Genomic DNA, 16,629 nt, shown 5'->3' on the forward strand with positions numbered 1-16,629 from the left:
TCAGGTCCACCATGCTTACTTACTTGACTCTCTACATCTGTAGAAGGGGAAAATGACATCTCCCAGTGTTGTGAAGATTAAAAGTCAATGTATGTGATAAATTGGCTAATGTATGAGTGTTGCTTCATGACCTGTGAGGGATTTCCCGTCCATGATCTCATTTGAACCTCATGATAGAGCAAGTATTACTATAATTTGTATTTTACAGATGGAAAGCCTGAGGTTCAGAGTGTGTAAATGACCTAGTAGAGATCACACAACTATTAAGAGGTAGAGCTGGGCCTGGAGCCCAGCTGGACTTTGGCCACCATCTGTTACTATGTTAAAGGACAGCTGGCATATGTACTATGTTATACAGGGTTTCAAGGTCCTTTCATGTCCACCAACTGCTTATGCTTCCTGGGGGGCCATATAATGTGTTGCCATATATGAAATATCTAGGGCATAATTTTAATGAGAATGTTGCAGTCAAGGAAGCAGTGAGCCTTTGGTAATCATGTGGATCCAACCACTTAACTGGCCATCACTTTTGGGTGACAATAAAAGATCATAAGGATTGTATAAGAACCAATGATAAGAATGTCTACAAGGTGTAATGACAAGCTCTGGTGATAGTTTGCCCACACTACAATGCATGAGCGTGTTTGTAAGAATTGTGCCTCTGAATCTGACAAAATCTGCTTATATCTTCAGAAAACTTTGTTATGAACAAATTGAAATTACTCTTCCATATCTGATTTTAGATACTTTAAGTGGTGCATTTGAGAATAGGAACATTGATTATAGTATTTATAAGGAAATGGAAGAATGTTTTACTAATAACTATTAAAATCTGCTAGACTTAGGCTAAGCCTAATAAATCTAGTTAAAATAAGGGAAACACATTCTATCTTTGGCCTGATTAGGAAGAGGGTGTGGGGTGAGAGTCTTAGGCTGAGCTTGGCAAGGAAGAGTGTTTTGCCAACAGGAAGGGAGGTTATACAAGAATGGGGTGGACCGGTGATGACCCAGGGCAAAACCTGGCAAAGTACTTAGCCTCCTGTAGTTGGGCAGAGAATACAGAGGGGACAAGGATCCATCTGTCGCGTTCAGCTCTGCAGGCCACATCTTAGGGTGTTTCCTGTGAAAGTTCCAGAAAAAAACCAGTGTGGTCAGCTTAGGGGAATATGTGGTTTATGCTGGAACACTGGACATACCACATTACTGGAAAGATGCACACTGGATGACCGGCAAAATAAAACTCAACTTTCCAAATGTTGGCAATGATAGGAGATTCAGTTCTAATGACCAGTTGTCTATTGAATGGATGCCAGTACAAATCATAACAAATTCATTCTAACCATGACAGCCACAGGAAGGACACAAAGAATTCAGTGTCCCTTATTCCATGAAACAACTCACTGGAATCTGTGAATTCTAGAACCCAGAATGGGAGGACTCTGGGATCCTTGTCACATGACCAACCAAGACAGAGAATCCTGGGAGGCCTGAGGCCACAAAGATCTTGGCATCTGTGGGTCCACCTCCCCAGGAAGTCCCTCACCCATGTGAGGGTCACATGTAGGGCATGGGTGATAAGATTCCTGGATAGGACATTGACTTCCGATTGTAGGTGGGATGCGCAGAGCTGGGATCTGGCCCTGGTCAACCTATCAAACTCGGTAAGTCCTTGCTGTTTTGAGTAATAATAGGAGACTGTTGCATGCTTTGGCAGGGATTGAGAAGAAATTAGAATGTGGGGCTAAGAACACAGTTTTGGAGTTGAACAAATGTGGCTTTGTACTTCAACAGTGCCATCAACTGAGTGACTCTGGGTAGTAGTTTCATTTCTTAGAGCTTCAGTTTCTTCATCTTTGTTGTAAAATAGGAGTGGTATTATAATTTTCTTGGTAGACTACTGAAGACAGTAACTTAGATAAATATATATAGAATATCCAGCACTGTGCCTGACACATGGGTACTTACCACATAGCACAGCAGCACCCTGGCCACTGTAGCCTCCTCATGGGGTTGGCTAAGCAGGGATCCAAGGAAGAATCCTCTGACTTCAAGGTGGGTCTGGATCCTGGGGCACCTGTGTGGCTCAGTCGGTTAAGCATCCATCTGTTGACATGAACTCAGGTCATGATCTCATGGTTTGTGAGTTCAAGCCCCATATTGAGCTCTGCACTGACAGTGTGGAGCCTGCTTGGGATTCTCTATCTCTGCCTCTCTCTCTCTCAAAATAAATAAATAAACTTAAAAAAAAAAAGGTAGGTCTAGATCCTAAACCTCTAGCAACCCCTGAAGTTTTCTCCTAATGGTGTGGGGGTGTGAGAAGGGCACAGTCTAGTTCCCTGGCTGTGTCAAAGTGTAAAACCTCTGTTCCTACCATTTTTGCCTTAGACTTGCTCAAAGACACACAGAACTATGGTATGGCACTAGGCCAAGTGTCAGAATTGCGATAGGCTCTGAGGCTTACTGGCTGGGTGACCTTGAACAAGTCCTGTAATCTGCCAAGGCTTGGGTTTCTTCATCCACAAATGGAAACAAGCTTATCTTCTCTGCTTTCCCATCAGAGGGTCAAGTGCAATGTCGTCAGCCTGGCATTCAAGATCCTTCCATCATATTCTCTGGCCTCATCTCATATAAATCCTCTTCATGTTGACACAGCCCTGCCAAGTCAAACCTTTTTTAGGATCTCCTTCACACCAGAATGAACCTTCCTGCCCAACTCTTTGTGTATCTAAATCCTATCTACCTCTACATCCCCTGCAACATCTAGCACGGGGTTTTGCATAAAATGGATGATTATTTTATCAGTTAGGGTTAGGTGACAGGTTAGGGTTACATGTGACAGGAAAACTAAAATAACAGTAGCTTAAAGAAGACAGAAATTATTTATCTCTTATGGCAAAGAGGTCCAGCAGAAAATACCAAGGGCTGGGATGGTGGTTCCAGGTGTCAGGGACCCAACTCCTTCTGTCTTGTTGTTCCACCATTCTTAGCATATCACCTCATGGTCCACTATGGCTATCAAATTCCAGACATCTTATTCTCATTCAGCCAACAGAAAGGAGAGGAAAAAGGCAAAGTGCATATTCTCCCCCTTTGGAGAAGCTTTACATAGATGCTACACGTGACATTTCTGCTCATATCTTATCAGCTAGAACTTAGTCATATGATCATCTTAGCTGCAAGGGAAGCTGGGGAATATAGTTTTAAACTGGGCATATTGCCATGTCTGGTTTTTTTTTTAGGTTTATTTATCTATTTTGAGAGAGAGTGTAAGCAGGGGAGGGGGCAGAGAGAGAGTGAGAGAATCCCAAGCAGGCTCCATGCCATCAGAGCAGAGTCCAAAGTGGGGCTCAAACCCACGAATCATGAGATCATGACTTGAGCCAAAATCAAGAGTCAGATGCTTAACAACTGAGCCACCCATGTGTCCCTGGGCATATTTCCATTTCTAATAAAATTGGTAGGGAAGTGGGGGGGGGGGTGGATATTTATATACCCATATTGTTGCCTCTGCCACAGTTATTAAAAAAATTAAAAAGATGAAAACTCACTACCAAGTTTAAAGCCCCTTATAACGTATAAGATTATGATCACAAAAACACTTACCTCATTTGTAATGATATGGGTATCCTGATATTTAGATTGAAAACAGCCAAATTCTTCTTCACCTCTGGTGGGAATGTGGTGACATGTTTATTAATAGAAGGATAACTCAGAGCTGTGAATGAAGATAAATTATGAGTCCTTCTCTTTACTGCATTTTACCAATGAGGAAACCAAACTCCAGAGGCTAGGTGATTTGCCTATGGGCATGGAGTTGATGAAGGAGCCAGGACTAGAATTTGAGTTTCTAGATTCCATCAAGGCTTTTCATAGCTCCTCCCTGATGAGTGGCCCATTCAACTTCTGAAGGCCTTGGATTCTGTGGATCTCCCTGCTCATCCAGAACCCCTGGGAGCAGATCTCGGTCACTGTGTTGTCATCTGCATTCCTGCTAGCATGCAGTTAAAAAAGCCTTCAGTCTGGAAAAAGGGAAATACCAAGAAATAGAACATTCTATTTAAACAAGGAGGGCTTTTTTCTAAAAGCAAATGATTACATCTTTCTCTTTGCACCTAGAATACACAGGGCCCTGAATCAGGCACTGAAGGGAGATATAAAAAAGCATATAAAATGGTTATTGCCCTTGGTGTATAGATTCATTCTCCTTTCCATTCATTTATTAAAAAATGATTTGAGCATCTAGGAGAGGTACACACTGGGCCCCACACTGGGTATGCCAAAATAAACTGTGCAGATACAGTTTTTGTTCTGAAATTGCTTATAGCCTATTGGGAGACAGAGACCAGTAAACAGGCAACTATAAAATAGAATTAAAAATAAGAATGGGCAGAGGGTTGGCTCAGTCAGTGGAACATACCACTTGATGTTGGGGTTGTAAGTTTGAGCCCCACATTGGGTGTAAAGATTACTTAATAAAATCTTTAAAATAAAAAGTATGGTGATGGGGAGGAGACAAGGTACTCTGAGTAGGTCACCTAGACTTGAGTGTGTATTTGAGGGCTCAGGGGTCAAGGCTTAGTGGATGAGATAATACTGACTGGAGACCTGAAGACTGAATATGTGTAGGCAAAGCAAGTGCTGTGTGAGAGGCATGGTAGGTGGGCAGGAAGAGGATTCCAGATAGAATGTCCAGGAGAGTGGGTGTGTCCAGGAGTGTGAGGTGCTGAGAAGGATTTATCATGACCAGAACATGGCAGGCCTCAGTGATAATGGTGGAAGGCATTGGTAGGGGGAGCAGAATAAGAAATGTGACTGAAAAGGTGAGCAGGGACCAGTCAATGAAGGCCTTTGAAAGGTCTGTTGGAAAGTTCATATTTTATTTTGAGGGCAGCGGGATAAAGGGTTTGAGGCAGGTTTGTATTTTTTGTATTTGCAACAGTCCTCTGGCTTCAGGGTAGAGAATGAATTGGAAGGGTTGGTCCAGATGCAGGAGACTTAGGAGGCTGTTGCAGTAATGGTGGCCTGAACCAGAGAATGACCCTGAAGGGTGAAGAGAAGTTGATGGATTTAAGATAGTTTTGAGAGGTACAACCAACAGGTTTTGGTGACTAGCTGGAAGAAAGAAATGAGAAAGATGGGGGAAACAAACATTCATGAAGGAAAAATTAAAGTAACAAAGACAGATGCTAACAAAGCCATAGAATAAGAGCTATCCAAAAGGAAAATGGGGATATGACTGTGTGTTTTGAGGAAGGGATAATTGTTGTGGGCTAGAAAGATTTTGGAGGGCTTTCTGGAAGAGTTGAGATTGGCATTGGCCTTGTATATGGGTAGGATTTTGGTGAGTGGAGAGGACATTCCAGGCTGAACTATGATGTAAGTAAGATTACTGAGACAGAACAGTGTGTGATTTTTAGCAGATGGTTTGGTCATGGTTTTTTTTGTTGTTGTTTTTTGTTTGTTTGTTTTTTTGGTTAGGGGGAGAGATACAGAGACCTGGTTCTCTAGGGGGATGCAACTAAAACTTGAAGGGAAGGACTGAAGAGATGAATCCCATTGCTCTCCCAGAGTGGTTTAGAGCTCTTTGTGTATCCCCAAAGCCATTTGTGTTGGAACCTCAAGAGGTCTGTGGACCACTAGATGGTCCATCATGACCAAACCCCCACAGATCCCAGTTTCCACCATAAGAAAAAAAAGTCTCCTTTCCCCAAAGGGATTACTGTTATGTTTGTGAGTCTCTGCAGTGACCTAGGTCCTCATGTTGAGAGCTACCATGGTAGGGTATTGTTTTCCTATCTCTAGGCCTCTCCAGAGCCCAGCCTGGCAGCTTGCATTGTAAGGCCTGTGAAACCACCAGGGAGACTGCTTTAACCCAAGGCTGTGGAAAATACAGCTGTGTAACTGGGTGTGTGGAGTAGCCCCTCTGGTCCTGGGGTGTGAACACTTGCCAGGCACCATGCCCTGCCTGAGCACCCTGCACCACACCTCTGGTTACTGACCCTAGCCTACATGCTAATGGCATCTTGGTCCCACCTTCTCTGGCCCAAAACCCACTGGTGTCTTCTGCTTTGGCCCAGCCTCCAGGCTCTGACATTGGCTCTGGTCTAAGGACTGCTACAAATATTCCCAGGGAACCCTTTCTAGGGGCACTGGCCCCAGGTAAGGTGAATACTGATAACTTCTAATTGGCCAGTACTACCACTTAAGGACCCACAGTGTCCTAGTGCTGCACTGGCCTCTAGTACATCATCTCTCGCAGTCACAACCCTCTTGCAAAGCACATAGTATCCCAATTTTACCAAAGAAGAAATTGAAGGATATTAAGACTGTCCAAGCCCACCCAGTCTACCTGTCCTCTGTCCTAAATATCCTGTATGTGAGTTGGGGAACTCCAGGAGATAACTGTGGCAGATATTACATTTTATCCTCACAAGGACCTTATCAAGAGAAGTACTATTCCCCTTTTATAAATGAGATGCAGAGGTTAAGTACTTATCCCAGGGTCACATAGCTAGGAATTGGTAGAAGCAGGATCCAAGCCTAAGTCTGCAAGCAAACCCTCCTCTCTCTACCTCTCCAGGTACCTAAAACAGGTGAGGGTTCAACCTCTTTTCCTGAATCAAGGTTCCAATGTCCACGTAGGAAAGCACAGTGATTCAGAAAAGTAATTTCAGTAAGGTCATGTACCTTAGTCCCAACACACTCTTCTGTGATCCTTTTATAGATGGGAAAACAGAAGCCCAGAGATGTGCAAGGGCTTCACACCATGCTATCACTATATTTTCTCAGTCCCTTCTGCCCATTCCATGGAACATGGACACAGCTCCAGGGATTTGAGCCCATTGCCCCAGCTTGGGTGGTACCTACCCCCCACCTCATCCTCCCCACCACCCAGTCTCCTGTTCAAAGGCCCAGACGACTCAGCTTTGATTCAGGTTGAATGAGTCATTAAGGGTAAAACAAAGAAAAGAATGCCTATTTCCTTGCTAGATGAAATAAACCCACCCACCTTTTGACATCTTTTTGTTCTGAAATGATGATGGTATGCAATGACTCAGAATTAGCATACTCAAAGAGACTTTTCTTGAAAATGAAGGGACAATGTGTGAATAAATGAGCTGAAATTGGCTCATGAAGGGAGGGAAGGATGACCTCCGGGCACATCAATGCAGAGTGGAGGCTGAATGAATGTGCAATAATGGGAGGGAATGTGCAATTCTTCAGGGGGTAGGAGAGCAGAGAAGAAGCCCATGTGAGGGCCAAGCAGCAAGCCCTTCAAGTCCCCTTAATGGTAAAATCTGAAGAAGCAACCACCAATTCCCAAGCCTACTTGACTCAACGCCAAGCACATTCACAAGCAGCTAGAAGAAGGGGAAGAAAGACATTTTCAAAAGAGCTGGTGTCTAATACCAGAGAGCCTTTCCATGCCAAGCAGCCTGGCTAGTGGCAATGAGGGACTGGGAGAGGGACAATGTGTATTGAAGCCAACTCTTAACACCGTGTTCCTCTCCAAAAGAATGAACTGAGAGGATCTAATGTACTACAGCCTGCCCTTAAAATGTGGAGTAACTGGCCTCTTGCCCAGTAGTCGCAGGTCATAGCTTGGCAATGCCCAGATCCTCTGGTTCTTGGTGGTGGGAAAAGAGGACAGAATTGGAAGCCAGAAGAGTTGGCACTTTTTCAAGCTTAGTACTAGATGGAATGGGGTAAAACTCTCAACCTCTCTCAGACTGTTTCCTCTGAGGAAACAGGAGGTGACTGCTACAACCTGCTTCAGGAGTTGGTGGTTGGGAGGAGGAAATGTGATAATGCAGGAAAGAGAACTGCTCTGTCAACTGTAAGATGCTATTCAAGTGGTTGTTATTATTGTGTTTACAGACATAGATTTAACATATTCTGACAGACCTGACATCAAACTAGGAATCTGAGGCCATGGGTGCATTCCATTCCATTCCTTAGCCTCTGAAAAAACATGAGATTAGAAATGCATTTATTGGGAGTGAAAGTTTTCAGCAGAGCTTCCTTTCCTTTGCAATGAATTCCAGGCCTCCCATGATGCTCGAAGAACTCTGCAGGAAGCTGCTGGGGAAGGCCAAACTCCATTCTGGTTGCTATAAAACTTCATTTTGGGTTCTGTTCTGGGAGCTTCTCCATTTCAGTTACCTGCACCATTACAAAGGGTGGAAAGACTCTTGACAGGAAAGTGGTTTCTTGTTTCATAGCATTAGCTTTTCATAAATAATGTTATCAGTTTGAACAGAAAAAGTCCACAGAAGAACTGATTATGGGGTAATTATTTTAGAACAGGAAGGAAATTAGAAACTCGTAGTAAAACCCTGAGATTTTCTAGATGAGGAACTGCAGCCCATGCAGGATAATTGGTTTTCCCTGGGTCTCACACTTGAATCAGTGAGCTGGGATTAATCCCTAGGAGTCCAGCTCCTATTCATGTGACCCTTCCCTGACACCAAGGTGGAAAATTCAGATGTCTTCAGGGTCTAAGAAGGAGGGTATTGGTGGGTAATGCCATAGGGAATGGTGGATGTTCAGTTCAGTTTTCTTTAAGTTTACCCTGTTTGGGGGTTGCTGAGCTGTCTGAATCTGTAAACATATCTTTCACCAAATTTGGGAAATCTTTAGCCATTATTTTTTTCAACTATTTTCTTCTATATCAATCTTTCTCTGTTCCCTTAAGAACTACAATGACATGAATGTTAGACTGTTTGATATTATTCCACAGATCCCAGAGGCTCTATTCACTATTTTTCAAACATTTTTCTCTGTGTTCTTCAGATTAGATAACTCCTATGGATCTCTCTTCCAGTCTACTGGCTCTTCCCTCTGTCATTTGCATCCTGCTATTGAGCCCATCCAGGGAATTTTTTAATTTCAGATATTGTATATCTCAGTTATAAAATTTCCATTTCAAAAAAGTTTTTATTTCTCTACTGATAACTAGTTTTTATTCATTTCAAGAGTTAAGGTAAACACCTTAACATCATAAAGAATGATTGTAACAAATTGCTTCAAAATCTTTTTTTTCTTGTAATTTCAACATTGTCTTTCATCTTTTCCCTTGAGAATTGCTCACCTTTTCCTAGTTCTTATCACATTGAGTAATTTTGGATTGTATCTTAAGATATTTTATATGGGATGTTATATAACTCTGGGTCCCGTTAAAATCAGAGCAAGTTGATTTTTTGTTTTGGTTCATCATTCAAGCAAACCAGTTAAGTGAAGACTGCAAGTTCTGTCTCACCTTCTATATGCAGAGGTTCTGCTGTCAGCTCAGGTTCCAAAGCCTCTGCTGTGTGTCTGGGTATGTTCCACACACGTGTGGCTCAGAGGGAAAGTCCAGGACTTACGTCGGTTCATACATGGAATCCCTTCCTTCCACTCTTTCCTCTTCCGGATTTCCCTCACATCCATCAGCTTAACAGGGTCACCTATCATCTTTCTGGCTAGAAAGATAGAGCTCTTTCTCAGAGTTATAGCCACTAATGACATCACAAAGTTTTATTCTACTAGGCCTTTCCTCTGGATAAAGTGGCAAGAGAAAAGAGAAAAAAAAACAAGGACTCCTCTCATACTCTTCATATAACAGAGGCCCTCTTCTACATTCTTCTGTCCTGAGATAACAAGATTTTCCTCTCGGGGATTTTAGGTGCCCAAGCTGCTGCCATGGTGATGACAGTTTGGTTTGGAAGCTGCATCTGGCCTTGAGACTGAACTGAGAGAGAAAATATATGAGGACAAGAACAAGAAGAATCTTTCCCACATACTCTGGCTTGCAAGGGCCCATTTTCCAGGTCATTAGTCCAGAAAGATTGGCTGTTTCATACAGTTGTTGTGGTCTATGACCACTGTGCAGTTTCATGAGTCACCTCACCCTCAGATCAAAGCCAGGAGAAAAATTCTACGAAACTCACTGTCACCATATTGTTCATGTAATGAGTTATTTCTTTCACCAATCCACCTACTTTTACTTATTTTTCAGAGTCCTCAATTAATTGCTGTGTGTGTGTGTGTGTGTGTGTGTGTGTGTGTGTGTATTTTGTTCACAGTGTTTAGTTGTAATCAGTTTTCCTCCTCCATTTGGTCAGACCTGAAAGTCTAGCAACACACCTGGAATCCATCTCTTTTGGTTGTTACTCCCCCCCACCCCCACCCCAGGGCTTACTGGCAGAGGGCCACTGATGGAAACTGTTAAATTTAAGAATCTTATATTCCCTGGTCTGAAGGTGTCAGGTCCCAGGAGTCAGTGGCTCCAAGTTTTCCACCTTGTTTGGGTTGATACTTGATATTGATGTTCACTCAACAAAGGTGTATGGAATGTCCCTATGTGCTATCTTTTGGGGCTACAAAAATGGTCCTCAACCTTAATGAGCTTGCAATTCAGTGAAATAATAGGAATTTGGATTAGAAATTTAGGATCCAAGCTCAAAATCTTTCTCAAGGTCTTTTGTATGCCCTCAGAACCACAACGCATCATTAGAGAGCATTTTACAGCCTGATTCTGGGGCTTTCCCTTTCTAGAAAACATCTTTGATAGTCTTTTTCTTTTGAGAGGAAACGGCAAATCACTTTTACAGAACAGTATATAAAGTGCTACTTTTAGTTTTGTGAACTCTACAAAAATGGCAAAATGACTCTGTATTATGGTCTTCTTGTCTACTAAACATAGTCTTGAGAATATAGTCTGGTTTGGGGCTCCAGAACTCAAAAGGGAAATGAAGACATTGGAGAGTATCCAGAGCAGCACTTGAAGTAGAAAAAGGATGAAATCTGATATTAAAAAAAAAAAAAAAAGAGTGGGAGAAGCTGACGCCATTTGCCAAGGAGTTAATTCTTCATGAGGAAGATTACTTCCCCAGCCCATCTCTACTGTCTCTTCTCTTTGAAAGCACTTACCTTCTCTTTCTACATGAAAGTAATGCCAGTGGGTTGAATCTGTGAAGGGAGATAAATATCAGGAGAAAGAATAGGGGTCAGCCATTTAGCTAGCACAAGTAAATGTTATGCATCAGCAAGAGTGTTCTGTGCATCAGTTATCTTACCATCCTCATGACAGTCCAGCAAGCCTTTGTGATTAGTTTTGTGATTCCTATATGGCAGACAGGGAGACAGACTCAAAGGGTGATGTGATTTTTCTCAGGGTCCTAAAAAGGGAAACATAGACTAGAACCTAGGTATCTTGAGTTCAGGTTCTGTTTTCTTCACTCCATCAGCCTCTAAGACTTTGGGGTCTGAATGGTTTCCCTTCTCACACTACTAGAGCCACAGTGGTTTTCTATGTAACATGTGGGTCATTCTGAGGAGTTTGGGGAAGAGATACTACTACCAGTGGTGGGATCTGGAGGCTCCCAAGAGAGAAAGAAGTTCACTGGGAAGCCAGGCCCCAGGTCCTCCAGACCTGTATGTCTTTGGAGCATAATTCAAGCAAGTGCTTATCGTCCTCTCTCAAAAATAAAAAATTCAGAAATTGACCATGAGACAAAGGAAAGAAAGGTGAGGTAAGAGTGAGATCATTTTCCATGAGCTCTTCTGACCAGGAAGGTGACTTGGGGATGGAGGAGGGACTGCTCTGTGGGGATTAGTAGCAGCAGAGTGGTGGAGTCATCCCTAATTCCCACTGGGCCTCAGTGCTGGCCTTGGCTGAGGAGAGCTGAGAGTGTTGAGCTGGTAGGGCTCTCTCCTTCCTAAGGGGTCAGTGAAGAGCAGCTTCTCTTCGATTTCTGGTAAGGTTGGTGGAACCTGCTTGTTGCATTCCAGAACACATAGGGCTTCTCCTTGTCAGTCTCCTTATGGCTCCTGTCTATCACCATCTCATCCCCTCTTTCTAATTTAATAGCAAGGAGAAAGGAAATGAACATTGATAGAGCCCTAAGTGTTCAGCATCATGCTAAACTTTACATTCATTAGTTTCTAGCAGAGGATTTGGTACACTGTAGGTGCTCAATAGATGTTGGTGCCCCCATCTCTTCCATCTCACTAGTCTCCAAATATGAGGCAGTGAGTGCCTGCTCAGTTTTATGACCATTGAAGAATGGAGGCAAAAACAATGTCAAAATGGCAGGGGTGAAAATGAGACTAGCATTTGGGATAATCACGCTTGCTTCTCGGGGTTCTCCTCTTTTAAGGATAACTGTTTCTGTGAGGAAAGTGAGGTGACCCAGAAACTGGCAGCCTAGCAGAGGACTGAACAAAAAGATATGTAGAAGCCTAGGAAACTTAGGGCTTGAGCAGCACCCCTTGGCACCTGAAGAGCATCTTTAAAAGTTGGCTCCCACTTGTCCCAAAGCAAGCAGACTTTTACACCATTATAATACTCTGTTCCAGGTGTGACCCATTTTTAATCTCTGAAGTTCTCAACCAGTCATGAGCTAATTCTCTAAAAATGTCACTGTAAGTCCACATACAATTATATTTCTCTGCAAAGAGAAAGGAAGGTTGCCTGAGACCACTGGTCCCCACTAAACAAGCAGGGTCTTGGCCAAAATCTTTGAAAGTTTGTGACATCAATAAATTCCCTATTAAAGGATAATTCACATCCTTTAGATTTTTCTGTATATTATATTCTGAATGCCATCTTCTCCTCTCCTTTCCCCCTGCCCTGGCTGGGTCCTTATCACTTTTGCCATAAACTCCCAGTGGGCTCCCTGCCTCCAATCCAAACACAACTGACCATGCATCTTCGTGAAACATTTGCTTTTGTTGGATCCAAAAAGACTTCAGTGGCTTTCGATTGCATATAGGACAAGCCTAGATTCAGTAATATTTTCCAAACATCTCCCCTACTTCCTCTGACATGAATCCTACCTTCAACCCAACTGAATTACTTATTGCTACACAAATATGCCTAGACTCTTCCAACTTTCCCAACTTTTTCCTGCCCTATGCCAGCACATTCCTCCACCCTCCCACCCCCGCTTCTCAGTCCTCACCACCAATGGGAGATCACTCCTCCTTTAAAGATGGGCTGGTCACCTGAACACAAGACAGCTCCTCTGCAATTATACCTTTGATTATCTGGACTCCTTGTGCCACATATAATCATCCTGTATTGTTAATTGCCTTTATATGTCTATAATTTGCTTCCACCTGTGGATATGACAGCACTGTGCGATATTCTTCTCACAGAAGAGGCATTTGATATTCTATTACACACTTTACAAGAGCTATAAAGATAATTTTGTCATTAAAATGTTTTATTATTTTCAGTGAACATTTAGGGCCATTGAGATGGTAGAAGAAAAGGAGATGGAAGGATTTCTTTTCTAAAGCTATTTGTCCTTCCTATGTACATTATATAACCTCTGATTATTTCCAGTGTTAAAGAAATAGTCCCTCTGGACCTTTTATAATGATTCAAACACTGAAATGATTCACCAGTTCACAAGGAACTGGTGTGACCCATTTTTAAAAAAAGAATAAAATGAGAGAAAAACCAAATATTGGCTCATTTGAGGGGAAAAATAAACTGGCTGCCCTTCTATTTTTTAAAATATTTTTAAAGAACTGAAAATGCACCACAAAATGCAAGAGTTTGCTTTTGTACTTTTGGAATCAAGTAGCGACATGAAAGTAAACAACTAAATTTCAGGGAAGAAATTTGCCAAGTCTCATGGGACAAAAATTAAGTATTTACCTTTGCATGAAACACATTTTTGATGTCTCATCGGGGTATAAACATCATCTCTGGATTCTCTACTTTCCACCCGTCTCTTGTCGGGCAGGGGAAGTCACAGAGCTGCAGCTGACATCACTCACCTGGGCATTCCTCTTGAGAAGGAAAGACTCAGGAGTTTAGTTTCTACCACGGGGATCCTTAGGAAGCAGGTAGGGCTTTTTTTTTTTTGCCTTACTTTATACTTTAGCATCTCTCACTGACTGACGACCTGACCAGAATGTTTGCTCCCCAGATTCTCATAGGGCTCTAGAGCTTACCTCCTCCTCTGTCTTCAACATTTACTCCCTCTTTACCCACTGAACTAGTTTTCTCTTGCTACATAACAAATTACCACAAACTTGGTGGCTTAAAACAACATAAATTTATTATCCCATGTCGGTCTGGCATAGGTATGGGATAGCTGCTCAAGGTCTCACCAGGATGGAATCAAGGTGTTGGCCAGGGCTGGAATCTTACTTGAGGCTTAGAATTCTCTTCCAAGCTCACTGCTTGTTTAATTCACTTGCAGCTCCTAGAGGCCACATGTTGTTCCCTGCCATGTGGTTCTCTCTACAGCATGGCAGATTGCTTCTTCAAGGCCAATAGGAAAGCCTCTCTTCTGCTTGGAATCACTCTGACTTCTGGGAAGGCCTGCACCCTTTTAAAGACTTCACCTGCTTATTTCAGGCCCAGGATAATCTCCCTTTTTAATTAACTCAAAGTCAACTGATTAGGGACCTTGATTATACCTACAAAACCCCTTTTACTATATAAAGTAACATAGTCACAGGTGTGAAATTAGATCTTCACAAATCCTTTTCACTCTCATGGGGAAAGAATTCTACAGGGGGTGGAGATTATCTTAGAATTCCACCCATTACATCTACCCCCTCAGGTTCTTGGTCCATGGGGTTCAGTCTTTCACTTAACAGTTTGCCAGAATAAGTCCCAGATAAATCACTTTGTCATTCCTGAGCCCTTCTCTTGATGTGGACTCCTGGCTCTCCCCTCTGGGTCTCTATCCCCAGATCCTCTGTCAATGCCCCCTCCCCAGTGTACCTGATGAATTAGTGCAAGTGTCTCCTCCTTTGTAACTCCCCCCCCCCCGCCTTATTTATTCTCTGTCCTCCTGTGCCAAGCAAAATTAGCTCTCTGGGCTCCCTAACACCCTGTATGAGCCTTTGTGTCAGCAGTCATCTGTTTTACTATCACCTTAGCACAGCTGCCTCTCCTCTAGGCTCATGTCTCTTTAGGGAAAGGATCTGTCATGTCCATTTCTGTCATCTCAGAGCAAAGATGCAGTAAAAGGCACATGCTAGGGGTTCAATAAAAGTTGGATGAATGAATGGAAAGCCCAACAGCAGTCCAGCAGAAAGTATGTGGGGACAAAGGGAATGTTGTCAACTGGCTCAGAGCATGGAGGTGTGAAGAGAGCAGTGGAGGGCAGTGAGTAGTACCTGGTGCTTCATGCATGAAGCTCATAGATAGTGTCCAGCTTTGGTTTTGAGACATCTTAACCATATGACTATGTTCTCCATTTATCCCTGCTAGCTAAGTTTTTCTTAGACATATGACATAGGACATGCCCTTATAGTTCTTTTCTCAGGAATTTTCCAAAACCACATTTTCCTGTAATGCACTGAAGAGTTGATACTCATGAGTGATGTCCTACATTGAAAGGAAGAGAAGCAGTCACTTGGGAATAGTAAACTGTTTTCAATTACAATCCTAAAGCTCACCTTACAGAGTTTATACTCATGTATCTTTTTAAAAAATAAATTTTAAAAACCTGAATATTATGCCGAGAATCTTCTCCTAAAAGAGACTCAGAGGCATTGCCATGTCACTGAGAATGTCATGGCTTCTGAGGATTCTCTTACAAGACTTTCTACGAGTGAGAACTCCAATCACCTTCAATGTACTTTTCTTTCTTCAAAAAAGACAAATTTAACTATGGAAGTAGTACTTGGAAAATATAAATAAAATAAGGATTCCCCATAAACTCGCCACCCCCTGAAAGCCACGAAAGCCACTGTTAACATGATTTGGTTTGGAAAAATGTAGGGAGAGAGTTTTACTCCTGGAAAGGACTACTGTCTCTCTTCTACACTTCGCTGCAAACATCAGCCTAAGAGATGCTGGGTGGAGAAGAAGCACAAGTCATGTAAAGGTGACTTTATTTGGCAAAATTTACTTCCTGGCTAGCACCTAAAGGGAGATGAACAGAGAGAAAGGGATGGTTTCCACAACACCCCCAAGACAAGGAATGCACTATGCAAATCCAGCACCAGGGAGAGCGCCAAGTGGGAACTTCAACTCAACATTTATAGAGCCATCAATGTCTCCCAACCCAGAAAAACAGCAAAAATGTTAATTTTTTTTAAATCACTAAGTAAATACAATGTCAATACTTAACTTAAACAAAGTTGCCCTTATAGCACACTTAAGGTTTCTAATGACTTCTTCCTGCCCCATCTCATATTTTTTCTCCCTGGCCTTATATTCTGGACTTTTCTGCTGCAATTGATGAGCTCAGAAGCACCAAAAACACTACCACCACTATCATCATCACCTCTCTCACCGCATCTTTTTCATTTGAACACCCCCTGCATCCTGCACCCTGCCCTTTCATTTGCACTTGCTGCTTTGCAGGATCCATGCACTCCCTGTGACCCTGGGCCCTATGTATTCACAGCCTGGGATCTTCAGGCTCCTAAGGGACATTTCCCGTTATTGACTTACCAACAAGTCGAAGTTGAATTCATCATCATGTCTCTCTTCAAATTGGCCTCTCTCTCCCCCTCTCACTGCTTCCTGCCATCTAACCAAATTCACTTGTTGGTTTCTTTTTAAAAAATTTTTAATGTTTATTTTTGAGAAAGAGAGAGGAGGAGGAGGAGAGAGAGAGAGAGAGGGCACCAGCATAAGCGGGGGAGGGGCAGAGAGAGGGGGGAGGACAG

The 16,629-nt window shown here is 42.7% G+C and overlaps 2 long non-coding RNA genes across 2 annotated transcripts; both read right to left on the minus strand.

Annotated features, from left to right (window-relative positions):
* Nucleotides 1-732: 732 nt before the first annotated feature.
* On the minus strand, nt 733-4,162 carry LOC128772954 (uncharacterized). Its single transcript, XR_008417085.1, has 2 exons — nt 3,604-4,162; nt 733-1,120 (listed from the first exon to the last, which is right to left on the minus strand). It is a non-coding gene; the product is annotated as an uncharacterized LOC128772954 (long non-coding RNA).
* A 5,067-nt stretch (nt 4,163-9,229) lies between these two features.
* LOC109262989 (uncharacterized) lies at nt 9,230-15,668 on the minus strand. The gene is made up of 5 exons (XR_008417086.1): nt 14,107-15,668; nt 13,649-13,782; nt 11,058-11,159; nt 10,912-10,950; nt 9,230-9,730 (listed from the first exon to the last, which is right to left on the minus strand). It is a non-coding gene; the product is annotated as an uncharacterized LOC109262989 (long non-coding RNA).
* Between the last annotated feature and the right edge of the window lie 961 nt (nt 15,669-16,629).

This window comes from Panthera pardus, unplaced genomic scaffold, assembly GCF_024362965.1.
Source record: "Panthera pardus isolate Hobbes unplaced genomic scaffold, ASM2436296v1 HiC_scaffold_24, whole genome shotgun sequence".
Lineage (NCBI taxonomy): Eukaryota > Metazoa > Chordata > Mammalia > Carnivora > Felidae > Panthera > Panthera pardus.